Genomic DNA, 16,935 nt, shown 5'->3' on the forward strand with positions numbered 1-16,935 from the left:
ATCAGTTCAGTTCAGTCGCTCAGTCGTGTCCGAGTCTTTGTGACCCCATGAACTGCAGCATGCCAGGCCTCCCTGTCCATCACCAACTCCCGGAGTTTACTCAAACTCATGCCCTTTGAGTCAGTGATGCCATACAACCATCTCATCCTCTGTCGTCCCCTTCTCCTCCAGCCTTCAATCTTTTCCAGCATCAGGGTCTTTTCAAAGAGAAAGTAGGTTTAAGTGAAGATTCAAGACATATGATAAGAACAGTGGTGGAGTATACCACACATAACCTCTAGTGGGCACTGTGGTGTGCTACCAAGGTTTTCTCCTTCGGGACCAGAAGACCCATTTCCTCACTGTGGGGTGTTGGTGACTGACAACTCATAGCTGTGCCTCCCTGCAGGAATTGTTTTTGGTCAGCAGGGTTATCTTGCCCAAGTTACCATCCAATGGAAAAGGTCCAATATGTAGTGGGGACAGCTTACATCTCCAAACTGGTTGATACAGAAATATAAAATCTCTACCCTCTTGTCTCATTCTGGAGTAGCTTTGAAGGACCTTAGCTTCTAGTGGGATAGCCACTGTCTCTGTTGCTTCGCAGTTCAACTGGTTCACCTGCTCAATCCAACGTCCCATGCTTTCTTATAGGTGCCTTTTCCCACATGCATCTCCCTATAAACCCTCTTTACACAAATCTCCATTTCAAAGTCTGTTTCAAGGAAAACTAATTTAAGATACAGTCCTATGACAAGAAAATGAAAATTTAGAGAAAATGGAAATTTCCTAAGAAAAAAATAAATTACTGTAAAGGGCTGATTATCTTTACCACTGTCATCTTTCCAAATAAACTTTACTGATGTATGATTTACATTAAAAATTGTATCCATTTCAAGTCCACAGATTGGATGAGTTTTGACAAATGTGTATGTTTCTGTAACCATCACCAAAATAAAAATATAGAATATTCCATCACCCCAAAAAGTTCCCTGTGTTCCTTCCCAGCCAACTCCCATCTTCCCACCTATGGCCTCAAATAACCACTAATCTGCTCTCTATCATTATAGACCAGGTTTCTAGAGTGTGTATGGTACATAATCTTCAGTGTCATATTTTGGTTGCTTAGCACAACATTTTTGAGATTTCCCCCCACTTGCTACAGGGCTTTCTTTCTTTCTTTCCTCTCAAGGAATCATGGTCCTTCACTGCTTATTGTCTGTTTATTGAACACAGTTGTTTGTCTAGTTTTTTAATTTTTTAAAGCATGATGATGATGACTCTGGTGTCTGTACTATTCATGGATAAAAATGCAAGCCCTTGCTATTCTTATTAAATATTTTCTTTACTGGTACAGAGAATTCACTATGAAAATAAAAAGGAATTAGTGGTATAAATATAGGTAAAAAAGAGATAAAGTTTACTTTATTTGCTGATGTTTAGTTTGTTTATCTAAAAAAATTCTAGGGATCTTCTAATAATATTATAAGAGAATATGGTAATTTGCCTGAATGCAGGATAAAACATAACATTAATTTGTTTTCATTGGCTTAGTAATAAGCAACTAGACAAGGAAATGGGGTAAAGACATATTATTTTAGTAGTGATAGTATTTATTAAAATTTAAGAATAAATCTTACAGGCAAGACCAAGATTTATGTGAAAAAACCCAAAATATTATTGGTAGATTAAAAAAAAAAGCTGCACACTTTAGTTTCATCACTATTCTAAATACTTTATATCTGTTACCTATTTTAACCTTCCCAGAAACCCTTTAAGGTTAGTATTATTCTTCTCATTTCATGGATGAGATAACTGAGATACAGATATATTAAGTAACTTGCCCATCATCCAGCTTACAATCGATAGAACCAATATTTGAAATCAGGGCTGCACAGATTGAAAGAAATATCCTATTATTCCATGAGGTTATTTCAGAATACCTTTTTAAAATGTAAATATCATTGTGCCACTTTTCTACTTCAAACTCTTTATTCACCCTTTATTTATGCTGCTTTTGGAATCAAGTTAAACCCTTAAGCATTTCTCAATCTCCAAAATGTTTCTCCTATCCATCACTACTATTACTATGCTAGTTCATATCCTCATCATACATTCATTCACTCATTCATTTATTCAATAAATAGATGATCTTGGTGGCAGAGGGTAGTTTTGAGGAGGCCAGAAGCGACAGGAATGAACTGTTATGAGACTTTGATAAAATAGGCAGAAAATGATGAGAAGTCTAGGAGTAGATAGGATGAGATTTATTTGAAATATATTTTAAAAGAAAACAGTGGCAGCATTAAAGGCTAACTGGGTGTGAGTACTGAGAGAGTTGGTCCACTCCAGCATGGTCTTCAGGTTTCGAACTTAGATGTTTGTACTTTCTGGGCTTTTGTCTTGCTGAAGACGTTAGATTAAGTGATTCAGCCCTACTCCAGTGTTCTTTAGCCAGGCTGACATTATTCTATAAGAAAATATTTTTGGCTTAACCTAAAAACTAGTTTTATTCCATCAAAAGTTATGGTCACTTTTTATCAGCTTCAGAACTTGTACTTTGAAAGTCTAAGCAGTAGAAGAATATAGTGGTCAAGAAATTTATAAGTAAGAGGAATTGTTTTGATGTAATGACTAGAATCTAGAATAGAATTGCCTGGGCCTCAGTCAAATCTCAGTTACCACTTACCAGTCATACTTAACCTCTCTGTAAATCAGTTTCCCCATCAGCAAAGTGAGGATAAAGTCTATAGGATCTTGTATAGATTAAATCAGATAATGAGTGTAAAGCACTCAGCAAAATATCTGACACACAGTTTAAAATTCCTGAAATGCTATTGTTATTTATAATTGTATATTATAAATTGTATAAATTATATATATATATATATAGTTCTATACAGTCAAAAAAAGCTGTGTGTGGCTGACGAGCTGACTGTGGCTCAGATTATGAGCTCCTTTTTGCAAAATTCACGCTTAGATTGAAGAAAAATAGGGAAAACCAGTAGGCCATTCAGGTATGACCTAAATCAAATCCCTTATGATTGTACAGTGGAGATGATGAATAGATTCAGGGGATTAGATCTGAGAGTACCTGAAGAACTATGGATGGAGGTTTGTAACATTGTACAGGAGGTGGTGAGCAAAACCAGCCCAAAGGAAAAGAAATGAAAGAAGGCAAAGAGGAGAGGAGGCCTTATAAATAACTGGGCAAAGAAGAGAAGCAAAATGCTAAGGAGAAAGGGAAAGATATACCCAACTGAACGCAGAAAGATATACCCAACTGAATGCAGAAATATATACCCAACTGAATGCAGGAAAGATAAAAAGGCATTCTTTAATGAACAATGGGAAGAAGTAGAGGAAAACAGTAGAAAGGGAAAGACTAGAGAGCTCTTCAAGAAAACTGGAGATATCAAGGGAACATTTCATGCAAGGATGGGCACAATAAAGGACAGAAATGATAAGGACCTAACAGAAGCACAAGAGATTGAAAGAGGTGGCAAGAATACACAGAAGAATTATACAAAAATGTCTTAATGACTCAGATAACCACAATAGTGTGGTTATTCACCTAGAGTCAGGCATCCTGGGAGTGTGAAATCAAGTGGGCCTTAGGAAGCATCACTACAAACACAGCTAGTGGAGGTGATGTAATTCCAGCTGAGTTATTTAAAATCCTTAAAAATGATGCTGTTTGAGTGCTGTACTCAATATGTCAGCAAATTTGGAAAACTCAGCAGTGGCCAAAGGACTTGAAAGGTTAGTTTTCATTCCAATCCCCAAAAATGCTTTCTCAGTTGCTCAGTCATGTCCAGCTCTTTGTGACCTTACGGACTATAACTCGCCATGCTCCTCTGTCCATGGCATTCTCCAGGCAAGAATACTGGAGTGGGTAACAATTCCCTACTCCAGGGGATCTTCTTGACACAGAAATGGAAACTGCTTCTCTTATGTCTCCTGCATTGATAGGTGGGTTCTTTACCACTAGTGCCACCTGGGTAGCCCAAAGAAGGGAAGTGCCAAGGAACGTTCAATCTACCATAAAATTGTGCTCATTTCACATGCTAGTAAGGTTGTGTTCAAGATCCTTCAAGCTAGGCTTTAGCATGTACCAGCTGGATTTCAAAAAGGCGGAGGAACCAAAGAACAAATTGCCAACATTTCTTGAATCACGGAGAAAGCAAGGGAATTCCAGAAAAACATCTATTTCTGCTTCACTGACTTTGCTAAAGCCTTTGACTGTGTGGATCACAGCAAACTATGGAAAATTCTTAAAGAAATGGGAATATCAGACCACCTTACCTGTCTCCTCTGAAACCCGTATGTGTGTTGCCGCTGCTGCTGCTGCTAAGTTGCTTCAGTCGTGCCCAACTCTGTGCGACCCCGTAGACAGCAGCCCACCAGGCTCCCCCGTCCCTGGGATTCTCCAGGCAAGAACACTGGATTGGGTTGCCATTTCCTTCTCCAATGCATGAAAGGGAAAAGTGAAAGTGAAGTTGCTCAGTCATGTCCAACCCTCAGTGACCCCATGGACTGCAGCCTACCAGGCTCCTCCAGCCACGGGATTTTCCAGGCAAGAGTACTGGAGTGGGTTGCCGGTGCCTTCTCCGTACATGGAACAACCAACTGGTTAAAAATTGGGAAAGGAGTGTGTCAATGCTGTATACTGTCACCCTGCTTACTTAACTTATATGCAGAGTATATCATGCAAAATGTCAGGTTGGATGAAGCTCAAGCTGGAATCAAGATTGACGGGAGAAATATCAATAACCTTAGATGTGCAAATTATACTACCCCAGTTGTAGAAAGTGAAGAGGAACTAAAGAGTCCTCTTGATGAAAGTGAAAGAGGAGAGTGAAAAATCTGGCTGAACATTCAAAACACTAAGATCTTGGCATCTACTCCCATCACTTCATAGCAAATTAATGGGGAAACTATGGAAACTGACAGACTTCATTTTCTTGGGCTCCAGAACCTCTATGGATGGTGACGGCAGCCATGAAATTATAAGATGCTTGCTCCTTGGAAGAAAAGTTATGACAAACCTAGAGAACATATTAAAAAGCAAAGATATCCCTTTGCTGACAAAGGTCCATATAATCAAAGCTGTGGTTTTTCCAATAGTCATGTATGGATGTGAGAGTTGGACCCTAAAGAAGGCTGAGTGCTAAAGAATTGATGCTTTCAAACTATGGTGTTGGAGAAGATTCTTGAGAGTCCCTTGGACTGCAAGAAGATCAAACCAGTCAATCCTAAAGGAAATCCTTTCAGAATATTCATTGGAAGGACTGATGCTGAAGCTGAAGCTCCAATATTTTGGTCACCTGATGGAAAGAGCTGACTTATTGGAAAAGACCCTGATGCTGAGAAAGACTGAGGGCAGGAGGAGAAGGGGATGACAGAGGATAGATGGTTGGAAGGTGTCATGGAATCAATGGACACGAGTTTGAGCAAACTCAAAGAGATAGTGAAGGATATCCTCACTAGTGAGGATAGTGAAGGGAAGCCTGGAGTGCTGCAGTTCTTAGGGTTGTAAAGAGTCAGACATGACTGCACAACTGAACAACAACAAAATCTCTGCTAATATGCTTCTAATGATAGCAGATTCACCTAAATCAATGATAGCCAGCGTGCATACTCTGTAGTTTTTTTTTTTTTTTCTCACACCCTGTGCCCCTTTCAGTATTATTGCTACTGTAGTGATGGACACCAGTTTTGGCCAACATAGCATAGTACTCTGTTTTAGATTTCCTTAATTAAGGTGGGACAGTTGTTGGTGAGGATGAACAGCGATTCTTTTCCTTGTCTGATCATTCCCTTAGCTACTCCTTTGGGAGCATATACAGACTCTCTGCATTTCCCCATCTCTAGGCCTGGAAATACTACAAATAGCACACCAGTTATGCCACCATTAGAAGTAGAATTCACGGGCCCAATCCCTCCTTTAGAATCCTTTACCAAATAGACTTTTCACCTGATCTAGATGTGCAGCCACGTGCTAGTGGCCCTTCATCCTCTACTACTGGGAGTACCTCATCTCTTCAGTCCTCAGAATTCAATTCAAAATGAGCAACAATTGTTGTTGAGTCATCAAGTCATGTCTGACTCTTTCGTGACCCCATGGACTATAGCCCACCAGGTTCCTTTATCCATGAGTTTTCCCAGGCAAGAATACTGGAGTGGGTTGCCATTTCCTACTCCAGGGGATCTTCCCAACCCAGGGATCGAACCTGTGTCCTCTGCATTGGCAAGCGGATTCTTTACCACTGAGCCATCAGGGAAGCCTGAGCAACAGTAGCCTCATCTTTAAAAGCCCTGTACCCTAACATTTCATATCTGTTTAATACTGGCCCCATTTTTGCTCTAGGATTTCTCTCTTCGAAGGATAATTGATATGGAAATATCCATTCTGGTCAGGGGAACCCTTCCCATCTTTAAGAGAGTAACCTGGCCACATCAGTTCCCAAGACAGCAAGAACATCATTATATTTTCTAAAGCCAGGGATTCTATGCTAAAGAGCTCACCTGTAATACATATGTAATATACAAACAGTTGGGTCCAGGCTGTGCTGGGCCAAGCACAGTCCAGCCCTTCCTCCCAGTCTGAGTTAATGAGGTAAGAGGTGTGAGATAACAGGTGGTCGGTCCTGCCTGGCCACCTACCATAGCTATAGGTCTGCTTCTTACATACAGACATAGGTATGCATAGTTGACTAAGAACAACTAACAATGTTGAGAACTAGGACTGTCTGTATCTGTATTTAAGAGTTTAACATATCATTCTCTTATTATACAGAGCACCAGGAGCTTAGTAATTGTTTTGTATGTATGATGGTTAATTTTATGTATCACCTTGACTGGACATGGCCCAGATATTTGGACAAAACTGTTCTGGAAGTTTCTGTGAGAATGTTTTTGGATAATATTTACAGTTAAATCTGTGGAATTTCAATAAAGCAGACTGCCTTTCATAAAGTGGGTAGGCTTCATCCAATCATATGAGGCCCTGAATAGAACAAAAGATTGGGTTACAGTCTTGGGATATCATGACTTTAAACATTCTGCCCTTATGTCTAATATCATGAAATTGCTTACTTAGATTGCAAACTTTAACAAACAAAAGTTTGTGTAGGTAATAAGTGAGTCTCAAGGAGAGATGAGTAACATCTCATAATCAGGTATTTTTGCTTTTTCAGAAGGTCACTGAATCAGCTATAGGTAAACATGATAAAATTAGCAGTTGCTTTAAACCTATTATATGCTCACTATGGTAACAAATATCGAGAGGATGTAAGGTTGCATTTTCTACTGTTGCTAGAGAGACAAGAGGTATAAATTGGGAAAAACCTGTATAATGCAAAATAATATGGCTGATAATTTATTGAGGTATTAAACTGTCTCTCCTAGACTCATCGCCTCTGTCTCTCTCTCTCTCTTTCCCTGTGTATGTGTGTCTCTAAAGGCTTAATTCTTCCAGGAGTCATTTTACTGAGGAACAAATGTTGAAATAACGCTATAATTAGATGGCATGATTAGGTGACTTAGTGTTAGGAAGAATTCCAGTGAGTGTTTGATGAGCTAGATTTTCTTTTATGAGAGGTAGATTAATTCTGCTGTGTGCTGGAAAAGAGAATATGATCAGAAGGGACCCTAGAGCTTGATGCCGTGAGAGAGAGGCTGTAAAGTCCACCAGAGCCAGTTCCGTCCCTTGCAAGCACCAAGAACTGCCCGGGAGGTGAGCCAAGGTGAAGTTATTCACTGTTGGCTTCTTTAGTTCAGCTACCAAATGTAGGGACTCAGCCTGTACCGAAAGGGTTATCTGTGCCCTGAAATTCTGCCTTAGCCTTGTATGACACACCATGTGGGAATACCCTCTCTTCTATCCAGGTTCCTGCAAACTTCTTCTAGATTATTAGGTGGGGTGCTTGGACATTTTATAATTCAGTCACTCAGTCATGTCTGACTCTTTGAGATCCCGTGGACTGCAGCACGCCAGGCTTCCTTGTCCATCACTAACTCCGAGCCTTGCTCAAACTCATGTCCATCAAGTCAGTGATGCCATCCAACCAGCTCATCCTCTGTTGTCTCTTTTTCCTCTTGACTTCAGTCTTTCCCAGCATCAGGGTCTTTTCAGTGAGTCAGTTTTTCGCATCAGGTGGCCAAGTATTGGAGTTTCAGCTTCAACATCAGTCCTTACAATGAATATTCAGGACTGATTTCCTTTAGGATGGACTGGTTGGATCTCCTTGCAGTCCAAGGGACTCTCAAGAGTCTTCTCCAACACCACAGTTCAAAAGCATCAATTCTTCAGCACTCAGCTTTCTTTATAGTCCAACTCTCACATCCATACATGACTATTGGAAAGGCCATAACTTTGACAAGACAGACCTTTGCTGGCAAAGTAATATCTCTGCTTTTTAATAAGCTGTCTAGGTTGGTTATAGCTTTTCTTCCAAGGAGCAAGCATCTTTTAATTTCATGGCTACAGTCACCATATGCAGTGATTTTTGAGGCCCCCCCCCCAAATAAAATTTCTCACTGTTTCCATTGTTTCCCCATCTATTTGTCATGCAGTGATGGGACCAGATGGCTTGATCTTAGTTTTTTGAATGTTGAGTTTTAAGTCAGCTTTTTCACTCTCCTCTTTCAATTTCATCAAGAGGCTCTTTGGTTCCTCTTCAATTTCTGCTGTAAGGGTGGTGTTATCTGGATATCTGAGGTTATTGATATTTCTCCTGGCAATCTTGATTCCAGCTTGTGCTTTATCCAACCCGGCATTTTGCATGCTATACTCTGCATATAACTTGAATAAGCAGGGTGATAATATATAGCATTGACATACTCCTTTTGCAATTTGGAACCAGTCCATTGTTCCATGTGCAGTTCTAACTATTGCTTCTTGACCTGCATGCAGATTATTCAGGAGGCAGGTAAGGTGGTCTGGTATTCCCATTTCTTGAAGAATTTTCCACAGTTTATTGTGATTCGCACAGTCAAAGGCTTTGGCATAGTCAATAAAGCAGAAGTAGATGTTTTTCTGGAACTCTTTTGCTTTTTCCATGATCCAGCAGATGTTGGCAATTTGATCTCTGGTTCCTCTGCCTTTTCTAAAACCAGCTTGAACATCTGGAAGTTCACGGTTCACGTATTGCTGAAGCCTGGCTTGGAGAATTTTGAGCATTCCTTTACTAGTGTGTGAGATGGGTGCAATTGTGCGGTAGTTTGAGCATTCTTTGGCATTGCCTTTCTTTGGGATTGGAATGAAAACTGACCTTTTCCAGTCCTGTGGCCACTGCTGAGTTTTCCAAATTTGCTGGCATATTGAGTGCAGCACTTTCACAGCATCATCTTTCAGGATTTGAAAGAGCTCCACTGGAATTCCATCACCTCCACTAGCTTTGTTCGTAGTGATGCTTTCTAAGGCCCACTTGACTTCACATTCCAGGATGTCTGGCTCTGGGTCAGTGATCACACCATTGTGGTTATCTAGATCATGAAGATCTTTTTGTATAGTTCTTTTGTATGTTCTTGCCACCTCTTAATACCTTCTGCTTCTGTTATGTCCATACCATTTCTGTCCTATATTGTGCCCATCTTTGCATGAAATGTTCCTTTGGTATCTCTAATTTTCTTGAAGAGATCTCTAGTCTTTCCCATTCTATTGTTTTCCTCTATTTCTTTGCATTGATCACTGAGGAGGGCTTTCTTATCTCTCTTTGCTCTTCTTTGGAGCTCTGCATTCAAATGGGTATATCTTTCCTTTTCTGCATTGCCTTTAACTTCTCTTCTTTTCTCAGCTATTTGTAAGGCCTCCTCAGACAACTATTTTGCCTTTTTGAATTGCTTTTTCTTAGGAATGGTGTTGATCGCTGCCTCCTGTACAATGTCATGAACCTCTGTCCATAGTTCTTCAGGCACTATATCTATCAGATCTAATCCCTTGGCTCTGTTTGTCACTTACAGTGTATAATCATAAGGGATTTGATTTACGTCATACCTGAATGGTCTAGTGGTTTCCCCTACTTTCTTCAATTTAAGTCTGAATTTGGCAATAAGGAGTTCATGATCTGAGTCACAGTCAGCTCCCGGTCTTGTTTTTGCTACTGAATAGAGTTTCTCCATCTTTGGCTGCAAAGAATATAATCAATCTGAGTTCAGTATTGACCATCTAGTGATGTTCATGTGTAGACACTTTATAAGGTATTTATATACTGAAGTTTTTTGCTTCTGCCCATAGGGAGACTACTTATAATATGTTTGAAGTCTCTGACTAAGGCAGGAATGTAATGCAGTACACCTCCTGGGCGGTAAGTTCCCATGGGGTGAATAGCAGGTGGGTGTGAGAAGCTTAGAGATCAGACTTGGGTCTCCAGTGATGCTGTTGATCATGCCTTGTGCAGATGCAGCCTTGGTCTGAATCAGGTCTGAATAACCATTTGAATTGGGAGGTGGGTCTGAATTCTGATCTGACACTTACAAGGCATGAGATCTTCAGCAATTCACTTAACTTTCCGGGATTAATTTCCTTCTCTATTAAGTGTGGTTAGTCATTTCAAAATTAAATTATATTTGTGAAGCCACTTTGGAAACTAGATAGTACCATATAAATTTGAGTTTTTACTAATTCTTTATTCACCTATAATTTTAGGATAAGAATGATTTCTATGCTTAAGGATTGTCGTGAAGGTTAAATAAATAAGGCAAATAGAAATAATTTCAAAATTGCATTGGATCTAAAAGAGTTATTATTTTTAAGTTCATATATAGATTTAATTAATTTGTGTTTTAAACAGTGGTGGTTTTTTACCTAACTTTCTCTTTCCTACCCCCTGTCCTTTACCACAATACCAGAATTTAATAATATTTTAATTGTATTAAAATTATAATTATATTTAAATTTTTAATAATATTTTACCTGCTCCATATAGCTAATAATAGAGACTCTCTTTTGCTTATGTGAATATAGTTACAGAAGACAAATTGTTTTTCTTGGTGGCCAAGTCTTAACTAAGTAGGAGTTAACACATCTTCATGGGTATTTCCTCTTGACATTATTATGTCCATGCTGAAAAGCTATCCCCTAAGTGGTGGTTTGTTTAACTATCATCACCATCTATTTCACTGAAATGCACAGTGAATGTTCCTAATGCAACTGTCTGTTCAAATCGTAGTAAAATTATATCAAGCACCTCTTTAGGCCAAAATAACCCCACTACTTTGTTTATATTTTAAGTGGCAGAGGCTCATAGAATTAGCATTCATCCTTCTGATGCAGTTACTCCCTGGAGAAAATAGTCACACCAACCATAATATGATGAATAAATAATGATCAAACCATTGAGGGACAGTGTAATTACTCATCATATTGATATTGTTTAGTTGCTTGTAAGCATTTTGTTAAAAAATGCATCCATGTAATATAACACAAAGTGGTAAATTTTATTTTTTAAAAAATGTTTCATAGCTTGTTAAATCTTAACTGCAGATTCAATAACTTTATAGAAAAAACTCCATAATTAAAAATAATCTGGATGTTCTCCTTGGCTCTGCATCAATCATTTTATCTTTACATATATACAGAGTGTCTAATGCTCTTTATTCGCTCATCTTTCTATTTTTATGAAGTAAATTCTGCATACCTTTTTTGCAGGTTGTTTTTTGCTGTTGTTTTATCTCATAGTTTGCTTAATCATCCCCTGTTGTGGGCCAGTTGTATTAAAGCTGTTAACCTGGATATAAAAATGTCAACTTCTGTTTATTCTTCACTATTACCTCCATGTTCAAATTGTTTGAATAAGTAGTTTCCCCTATATGATAACATCTAGATCACCTTTAGAGATTTTTAAAATAAGGAGGTTATTTTGTCTTATGCTCAACTTACTGGATAGAATCTCTGGGGATGCTTGCTTGTGAATTTTGAAAAAGCTCTTCAGCTGATTTTGATGATGAAAAGTCTGTGTGGACTACATGGAGCAAATAATATGTACTCTGTGGATACAACTAAAATCAGCTCCACAAAAACCATTATCTTCTCTAGCTAATGTTTATACACTCACATGTGTGCACACACAGTTTTTGTGTAATTCTAACTGCCATGGACATCATCAGCTCTAGTGTGATGCCACAAATGTTTTGCATAGTTCATGGCTTTGTGCGTCTCATATCTTCTCAACTAGAGAACAGACAATTGAAAACAAAGTTTTTGTTTCTTCTGTATCCCCAGAGTACTCAGCACAGTGCTAAACGCATAGTTAGGTCTTCTCCATTCCTGGCCTTTGAAATGAAGCCAGCTCACCCATTCCGTGAATTAGATGGTAAAATACAGCTCTGGTCTCAGGTGTTTATCCAAGCTCTCCATGATTGGCCATTCAACCCTTTCTCTGTTCAACTGAGCTCAGCTCCTGTGACTCCTTTTGTTGGTTTCAGGGTTTTTAGAAATTTATCCATTTATTAATTCATCCAAATATTGATTGAGTCCCCTTTAGTTTGTATCAGATACTGAGGACATAGAGGTTATCCTATCCTATATATCCTATCCTGTCTGCCAGCAGGGATCTTACCATTTGCTGTTGCCTCTGGTTAAGATTTCCTTCCTCAGGGAAAGAAGTCAGGCAGCCAGTTGGGGCACTGTGTTTGGGCAGGAGGGTGCACTGCCCTAACTGCTGTCTTTTCTTGTTGGTCAGTCACTAAGTCACGTCTGACTCTCTGTGACCCCATGGACTGTAGCATGCCAGGCTTCTCTGTCCTTCACTATCTCCCTGAGTTTGCTCAAACTCATGGCCATTGACTTGGTGATGCCATTCAGCCATTTCATCCTCTATTGCTCCCTTCTCCTCCTGCCCTCAATCCTTCCCAGAGTCAGAGCTGTTTCCAGTAAGTAAGCTCTTAGTATCAGGTGGCCAAAGTACTGGAGCTTCAGCATCAGTCCTTCCAGTGAATATTTAGGGTTGATTTCTTTCAGGATTGACTGGTTTGATCTCCTTGCAGTCCAAGGGACTCTCAAGAGTCTTCCCCAGCACCATAGATCCAAAGCATCAATTCCTTGGCACTTAGCCTTCTTTAGGGTCCAGCTCTCACATCCTTACATGATTGCTGGAAAAACCATAGCGTTGACTATATGGACCTTTGTCAGAAAAATGATGTCTCTGCTTTATAGTACACTGTCTAGGTTTGTCATAGCTTTATTTCCCAGGAGCAAGTGTCTTTTAATTTCATGGATGCAGTCACCATCTGAAGTGATTTTGGAGCCCAAGAAAATACAGTCTCTCACTGTTTCCATTGTTTCCCCATCTATTTGCCATGAAGTGATGGGACCAGATGCCATGACCTTAGTTTTTTGAATGTTGTTTTCAGTCAGATTTTTCACTCTCCTCTTTTACCTTCATCAAGAAGCTCCTTAGTTCCTCTTCTCTTTCTGCCATTAGAGTGGTATCATCTGCATATCTGAGGTGTTGATATTTCTCTCAGCAACCTTGACTCCAGCTTTAGCATAGTCAGTGAAGCAGAAGTAGTTGTTTTTCTGAAATTCTCTTGCTTTTTCTATGCTCCAGTGGATGCTGACAATTTCATTTCTGGTTCCTCTGCCTTTTCTAAATACAACTTGTACACCTGGAAGTTATTGCTTCATGTACTGCTGAAGCCTTTCTTGAAGGATTTTGAGCATTACCTTACTAGCATGTGAAATGAGTGCAATTGTATGGTAGTTTGACCATTCTTTGACATTGCCCTTCTTAGGGATTGGAATGAAAACTGACATTTTCCAGTCCTGTGGCTACTGCTGAGTTTTCCAAGTTTGCTGGCATATTGTGTGCAGCATTGATTTTTTTGAGTACAGCATTTTAACAGCATCATCTTTTAGGACTTGTAAAATCTCAGCTGAAATTCAATCTCCTCCACTGGCTTTGTTTGTAGTAATGCTTCCTAAGATGTACTTGACTTCACACTCCATGATGTCTGGCTCTAGGTGAGTGATCACATCATTGTGGTTATCTGGGTTGTTAAGATCTTTTTTGTATAGTTCTTCTGTGTATTCTTGCCACCTCTTCTTAATCTCTTCTACTTTCGTTAGGTCCTTGCTGTTTCTGTCCTTTACTGTGCCCATTTTTACATAAAGTGTTTGTTCCTTTGGTATCTCCTATTTTCTTGAAGTGATCACTAGCTTTTCCCATTCTGTTGTTTTCCTCTCTTTCTTTGCTTTGTTCACTTAAGACTTGCTCATCTCTCCTTGCTATTCTTTGGAACTTTGCATTCAGTTGGGTATATCTTTCCCTTTATCCTTTGCCTTTTGCTTATTTTCTAAGCCATTTGTAAGGCCTCCTCAGACAACCATTTTGCCTTCTTGCATTTCTTTATCTTTGGGATAATTTTGGTCACTGCAATGTTACAAATCTCCATTCATAGTTCTTCAGGCACTCTTGTCTATCAGATCTAATATCTTTAATCTTTGTTTTAGCTCACATTATAATAGCTAAAAATTTTCAATCTCACAGTCAACCTAATATAAATGGTAAAAAGCTGAAAGCCTTTCCATTAAATTATGGAACAAGACAATGATGTCCACTCTCACCCCTTCTAGTCAACATACATTTGGAAGTCTTAGCCACAACAATCAGAGAAAAGAAAGAAATAAAAAGTTCAAAATCAAAAGGGACAAGGTAAAATTGTCATTATATGCAGTTGACATGAAGTCTCCACACAAATGCTATTAGAACTTATAAAGGAATTTAGCAAAGTCCAGTGTTCTTGTCTGGAGAATCCCAGGGACAGAGGAGCCTAGTGGGCTGCCGTCTATGGGGTCACACAGAGCTGGACACGACTAAACTGACGCAGCAGCAGCAGCAGAATATAAGATTAATACACAGAAACATTGCATTTATTTATACTAATAATAAAATATCAGAAAGAGACAATCACTGAATACTTAGTCCAGGCCCTGGGCAAGGAGCAGAGTCAAACTATCCCTGCCCTTGCTCCCTTCCTTCCGACTTTTTGGAATCCAGGTCTTCACTTCTGTGACTTTACCCTGCTGTCTTTTATCTGGGTCTTATGCATAGTTATTCCTACTTCTGGAAATTTCTTCCTCTTCACTTAGCCACCAATTTTGAATCCTTTCCCAAGGGAGGTCTTCTCTACATCCAGGGGTAGTCTGGATTCCCCTTCTAGAGCAGTCATAGCACTTTTTATGTTTCTCACTGTAATATGTGTCATATTTGAATTAAATGTCTATTTTCCTTGCTAGCTAACTAGTCCAAATCAAATCTGTCTGGCTTACTGCCTTTTTTAAGCCACTGGTTTACTGTAGGATACCTGGAAGGCACTCATTAAATACTAAGTGAACTTAGTGAAATTGAATCCCTAAAGGCTGATATGTGTGAGACAACTGGTAGCAGATTTGCATGTAGTACATAAATGATAAATTAGTTCACTTCATAGGCCCTCAACTACTCAAATTGCTATACAAATATCTAATTGCTACCCAAGTTGATCCCTGAAGTTGACAAAAAAGTAAAAAAGAGAAATTCAATTTGGGTCTCCAAGGAGCTCAGCAGCACTTGCCTTGCTGAGAAGTCTCAAATAGCTAGAAAATTCCACTCATGAGCAGCTGACCTTGCTCAGGACTCATGATGCAGGCAGTGCTTGGTGATAACATTTCCTGGAACTGATGCCTATCTGCTCTGTGTGCGGCTCGAGGGCCTTGTCTTATCCACAGAAATACCGAGCCCCTGGCAGTGCAGCATAGCCTTGAATCCTGCTTATCCGGGAAGGAGAGGCAGCAAAAGGCTGTGAGAGGGGCCACTGCTCCAGTAGCCCAGATTGGGCCCTGGAGGTACGGAACCATAGCCTGGACCCTGCCTGCTCAGACATTGTCTTTTGTCTTGTTGTTGAGAGGCTACTGCCTGTTTTCTGTATGGTGAGATCACTCAGTTCCCTCTCCTCTTTGCTGTGAAGAATAAAAATATGAAAAATCTTACCTCCTTGAACCAGACATCCTGTAGTATCTGTGCGACAATTTGAAAAGATTGCTCAGAGTGAAAAGGACAATTTTGTACTCAGAAAATCATTTCCACATTCTCAATGAGTTTATTAGTTATCATGACCATATGGCCATAAAGAATCATGCATAAAAATGGCAGCGTTTTCTTAAAACCAACTTCCCATCACCACCTGCAGAGCAGTAGCCTTACTGATACAACAGGGATGGGCAAACAGCTGGAGCTAAGAAGAGTCTATACATTTCTATATGGTTACCAAAAAAGTCAAAAAAGGACTAATATTTCTGGAAAGGGAAACTTAGATGACATTGACATTTCGGTGTCCATTAATAAAGTTTGCTTTGGATGGAGCCTTCCTTGCTTGTTGAGGGTTTGTTTGGCGCTGCTTTCCTGTCCCGAGAGCAGAGGTGAAGAGTTGGACAGTGACCAAATACGACTAGGAAAACCTAAAATATTTACTGTCTTGCTGTTTACAGAAAACGATTGCTGACCCCTATATTAGAGGGCAGGTCAGGTGCTCTGATATTCCCATCTCTTTCAGAATTTTCCACAGTTTATTGTGGTCCACACAGTCAAAGGCTTTGGCATAGTCAATAAAGCAGAAATAGATATTTTTCTGGAACTCTCTTGCTTTTTCCATGATCCAGTGGATGTTGGCAATTTGGTCTCTGGTTCCTCTGCCTTTTCTAAAACCAGCTTGAACATCTGGAAGTTCACGGTTCACGTATTGCTGAAGCCTGGCTTGGAGAATTTTGAGCATTCCTTTACTAGTGTGTGAGATGGACTGAGATTGTGTGATAGTTTGAGCATTCTTTGGCATTGCCTTTCTTTGGGATTGGAATGAAAACTGACCTTTTCCAGTCCTGTGGCCACTGCTGAGTTTTCCAAATTTGCTGGCATATTGAGTGCAGCACTTTCACAGCATCATCTTTCAGGATTTGAAAGAGCTCCACTGGAATTC

This window comes from Bison bison, unplaced genomic scaffold (assembly GCF_000754665.1).
Source record: "Bison bison bison isolate TAMUID 2011002044 unplaced genomic scaffold, Bison_UMD1.0 scf7180017864464, whole genome shotgun sequence".
Taxonomy (NCBI): domain Eukaryota; kingdom Metazoa; phylum Chordata; class Mammalia; order Artiodactyla; family Bovidae; genus Bison; species Bison bison.